The following is a 5,361-nucleotide window of genomic DNA, read 5'->3' on the forward strand; positions in this document are numbered from 1 at the left end:
GCTAAGCTATGGGTTTGAAGGTCTTTTAAGAAGACTCTCATTGAGAGAGAAGAGGTAGCAGGGGACAGAAACGTATCACACTACACACTGAAGTGAGCCATGGTGCAGCTGGGAAGTCAGGAGTTGTAGAGCTAAACAGAGCAAAGATGAGGCACTGCTTTTGCAGTGTGTGTAGACAGGCATGGACCCAAAACCAGGGTTCAGAGCTTCCCATTCACAGTGGCAATACTCATTACCTGCACCACTCACAGCACTCCTTTCTACTCGCTCTGGCTCTATGAGCTGTGCCTTCTGGGCTGCAGAGTGACCCAGCCAATACAGAGAAAACACAAGTAGTCTCTCATCACTATGCCCACTCTCACCTAAATTATTCTGATGAGACTCCCTTTTCTATGTTATTGTAGAGTCTGCTGATATAGAGATGGAGTCCCACTTCCATGGCATGTATTCAACAGGCTACTAGCTAAAAGTGATATCATCACAAGCCCCATCTCAAAGGAAGAAGAGAGGTAAGCCACCTGTCCCCAGATGTGTGGCTAAGGTAGCTGAACACAGGACAGCCCAGTTCAGGAGCTGACATTCAAAGACACAACTGCAGCTCTGAATAGGGAGCAAAACTCCCCTTACTGGGAGATTCGGTGGCACATTTAGCTTGCCATGCACATTCTTAAGGTATGTTTACATCGGTGAGTACAGACAGACACATCTACTCCATCTGTGATCCAGGCCAAATGAATATATGACATTCTGTTCCAGGAGATAAAGTTTGTGAGCTTAAGTCCAGTGCTGTAGCTGCATAGGTACACACAGTTGTGGGACCAGAGCTGGATCACCACACATGACAGGAGCAGGCATATGTCTCACTCTACCCATCTTCATGTGGTTATTCGAAGTGCTAGCTTTCCTCAGCTGATGTACAGGAAATTTAAGCTTTGTATCTATCTACATGTCTTGCCTATACCTTAGCCCAAGCTTGTGATCTAACCCAGAAATTTACTCACTGCTGACCTCTAAAGCTGGAATGCACACTGTCTAGCCTGGATCTTCAAACTTCTGGGTCAGCAGAGAGGCAGTCTGCATGGACACATTCAAGCTCTATCGAGAGCCAGCTGTTAGCACAAGCACAGTGAGAGCAGTGTCTTAGGCTGACCTATGCCTGGGTTATAATGGGCTGTTATAATAGCCATTTAACCAGTGTCCTGCGTCCTTGAAAGCCAGGCTGTCTGATGACACGAAATGAGAGGTCAGAGTATGCATCAAGGAACCTGCTGCTCCTCCCAGACTCAGCAGTCATTCCCCCAGTTACCCAGTGACAGCAGCATCAAGGATGGCTCTCAGACATGTTATACTGCTTCCCCTTCCCTCTTAGAGATGGAATAGCCCTGGCGACCTGCTCTGTTCTCTCTCCCTTGAGGCAACAAAGCTGGATTCTGGGACGTTGCAAGGCACCTCTCAGTCTGTCCCATGCACAGTGTGGTACGCTGCCACATTCCAAATGCGCCAGTCACACAGGAGCTCAGGCTGAGAGACAGAAGCAAATGTCTGAATGGTGGTGTTAAAAATACAAAGACTCAGCACATCAAGGCTTCCCCTCAGCACGTAGTCACCACTTTATTGCTGAGGTAGGTTGACAGTGTGGACTCTATCCCTGCTTCACTCCAGGGAAACATGCATCCCACTTCCCCACCAGCCTGCATGACTGCACACTGAGAAGAAGGGGACGTGCTCCCACTACTGGGTTGCAGTGTAACAAGTGGCACCAGTTGACAAGTGGTTTAAAAAGCCATCCCTTACTACCTCTCAGCTAGCAGTTGGTGCTTTCAAGCAGAGATACCTGCCAGAGTACATACCATTTTGATCATAGCAACAGGGAGGTCACAAAGCTCATCAGAACAAATCCATAGGCAAACATCTAGTGTACACAGAGCTTTAGGTAACTTGCTCAGCACTGTGAATTTTGATGCAAGAGCTAAGCACCCCTTCCAGGTATCACACAGCTGGCACGACAACACCGAGGGCTGCTATTAGGTGAGCTCTTCTGACTTCTGCTCATCAGGGTTAAGATGTGGATGTACTCAGCTGTGTCCAGAAGTTTGTCCCCTTTCCCCAGTGGTTACTGCCCAACCAGTTTTGCCATTTAACTCTTTATCTGATTGCTCCTTGACAATGATTTCCGTAAAGTGATTCAGGTTGATGAAAAGAGCCTTTGCAGCTGGCCTCACCAGCACAGCTTCTTAAGAGTATCCCAGCCGATCTGTAAAAGAAGTACCGGGTGCAGCTCAGAAGAACATGAAGAGCTGCAAGGGAGCCTGTTGTAGCTTTCTGCTTCTGGGGTTCATGCTGCACTTTAACAGGTTAGCTACTGGCCCCATGAGGGTCCTGGAAAAGAAGAGGGAAAATGCAGGAATACCGCAACTGCACCCCTACTCTGCCCCCACCAGGCTCCCCTAAACGGGTTCTGCGGGAACAGATGGCATAGGAATTGGCTCTGTCAGCTTTGTACGAGCTAGGAACTCCCTCGTGCCAAGGGAATCCTCGAATGGGGAGATTCGGCAGCTCTCCAGCTCCTCCAAAGTGGGTCAAAATGATTTAAGAATCTGGCCCGCTGCGGCCTCATTTCCTCTGTAAATCGGCTCAAATACAACGGATGATGGAGTGGTGAGAAGGCAAAGAATCAAATTTCTAAGAGGATCAAAATATGCCATTTTAGCTTTTGTATGTATAAACATGCATAATATGACATTTTGTTTAGACAGTTATTTAAAAAGAAACTTACAATCTTTTTAATTAAAATGAATGCAAAGGAATAGGCTATAAATATGAACACAGGAAGGTAGGAGTTGACAGCACACAGCCTTCCAGACAATCTTTTTTCAGTTGTTATGGAGTATAATAAAATTTTGTTTTCCTTTGCAATTTTTCCATAATGTTTATGTTTGTTTTAGGTAACAGATTAACTGTAGGTGACATTTTCTTTTTTTTCCCATGTATTATGTCATCTGTTGGAAGCCCTTGTTTTACAGCTCGTGCGGTGAATGAGAGCAGAGAATGAGATTATAGGAGTAAAGAGAGAGCAAGATGGCCATGTGAGAAGACCATACCTGAACTCTGGATGTGATATACAGTTTATACTTATATTACTGTTATTACTAAACTATTGCTGGCTCCAAGTCTCATCACCTTACCTTACCTCTGCCATTCCCCCCACTGCCCGCTTTGCTTTACCTCTGCTGTCTGTCCACCTACCTAGTGAAATGCTAAACAGCTTTTGATATTTACCTGTTTACGATTAAATTGCAAAATGATCTGCTCGGTTCTGATCTAAATTAAGGTCTGATTAAATGTCATAGCATTTATCTTTCATAAAACGAGACAGCAAGGACACTAATTTCCCCGGTACTCAATCACTGCCCCATGCCACTGGAGAGAGTCTCAGGGCGCAGCGTGCCCGCCACACACAGCTCACTGGCAGCACTGAGGCGGAATCGTAAAAGTCAATTAATCATTAAAAGCTGTTACCAGCCCGTATTGAACCGCTCTGGCACAAAATGTTAATCAGCCCCACGTCGATACCATAAATTCCTGCAAATTGGAGCGGTCGATGGCGCCGGATCGATGGGAGGGCATGAGGCCCCTCCGCTGGGCCCCGCCAACATGGCCGCCGGGCAGCCACCACACCCCTCCCGGCAGGCCCCGCGCCCCGCCGTTACCACGGCGACTGCATGTCGCCCCCCAGCCCGGCCTGCTGGGGCTGAGGCGGGCACTGATGCATCACTGCCTGTGATGGGTCTGTCAATAACACTTAGCAGGGGAGGAGAGGCCTTCCCGTCGCGTTGGGGAGATTTAATGGCTCGAGGCGCCGTGTGCCGCTGCATACGTGTGAGGCTAAGCAGGGCCAGGGGCAGCTGCTGCCCGGGGACGGGCTGGAGTGGCTGGCGCCGTGTGCCATTAACCCGGGCGCTGCTGCGGTAGGAGTAACCCGGAGCTCCGTGGGTTAGGGAACTGTTCTCCGCTGAGCTGTAATACGTTACTCATGAACGGCTGTGGAGTTGTTCATTAATCCCCTGGGTCAGTGTTTTCCTGCGGTCCCTGGTGCGCTGCTGCCAGGCACCCATAAAATGGCACCGGAGCACCTGGGGCGTGTGGAGGTGTGGGGAGATGGGAAGGTCGCTTCTGCTTTGGCAGCTGCTTAACGCTTTTTCTCACAGAACTGTCGCTGCTGTGGCAGTGTGAGCGGTACAAGAGAGCTGCCCCTGCAAAAGGGACACTTTCAGCCTTTCTTTCTAAAAGCATCCATACATGTTTGGGTGTTGGTTGCCGGGAGGCTTCCAGTTACGTCCTTGCCACCCTCACCCCTGAGGCCACAGCGCACTCCTAGTGTTTCCCACACAGACGTGCAGGCCAGACTGGGACAAGCGGAAGAGCCTCCGGCAGAGAAGTGGGCACAACGGGAAGGACTGCATCCGAAGTGGGAATAAGGACTCGGTCCCCTAAGGCTGCCCCTGCAGTGCCCCTGCTGCCTTCTGCTGCTGCTTCTCCCGGGAGAGCAGAGATCCCTGCCTCCCATCCACAGGGCTGCTGAAGGCTCAGCTGAGCCCAATCCATTTATCTCCTGTTACTGTTATTAAATCTGACCTGCAGTAGGCGAAAAATAGCATTTTTAGGATTGCAGGATATTAAGAAGCCTCTTTAGAGATGAAAGAAATGCCGGATACCATTACTCTAGGGAAGGATTGTGTTCCACCAGTTTCATTGTCATTTAACGTAGAACATAAAGGTTAATGCTGAATAAAATAATACCCATGTTGATTATTTTAATAGTCTCAAAGTATAACTTTTCCCCTGGACTGCAGTTATCTAATCCATGTGCTGTACATGCTCTGGCAGTATTTTTCACTTTTCCATGGTGCTGATATGGTGGTTCCATTAAGTTCAGTGCTGAGAAGCTATTGTGTGTATCTCTAACACAATCGTTCCACACTCTATGTAAAAATGGAAAATATATGGATCCACACACATGCTAATTCCCAAGATTTGTACATTTTTAAAGATTAATAAAAAAGTCCATCTTATTATTATCTGAGTTATAGGAAACATCAAAATAAATTAGGAATCCTACTGCAAAGAAATCCCCTATTCAATGTATTGAGGCAGGAAGATGTTATGAGTGTTCGGACAAAGGTAATACAGTGCCTCTATTTAATTGCCCTGACACCTTGCTCAGTTCCTCCAGCTATACTCTGCGAGCTAAAAAAACCCCTTCTCATTGTTATTAATTGTATTCCTTTTTAAATGTAATGTCATATTGCTGCGGGCTGAGCTAATGAAACATACCCATATTACCAAAATAGGCATATTTCT

At 47.6% G+C, this 5,361-nt stretch overlaps 1 long non-coding RNA gene across 1 annotated transcript; it reads right to left on the reverse strand.

Moving 5' to 3' along the window:
- Window positions 1-1,579: 1,579 nt before the first annotated feature.
- On the reverse strand, window positions 1,580-3,642 carry LOC115604250. The gene is made up of 2 exons (XR_003990193.1): window positions 3,574-3,642; window positions 1,580-2,379 (listed from the first exon to the last, which is right to left on the reverse strand). It is a non-coding gene; the product is annotated as an uncharacterized LOC115604250 (long non-coding RNA).
- Window positions 3,643-5,361: the final 1,719 nt, after the last annotated feature.

Source organism: Strigops habroptila, chromosome 2, assembly GCF_004027225.2.
Source record: "Strigops habroptila isolate Jane chromosome 2, bStrHab1.2.pri, whole genome shotgun sequence".
Taxonomy (NCBI): Eukaryota; Metazoa; Chordata; class Aves; order Psittaciformes; family Psittacidae; genus Strigops; species Strigops habroptila.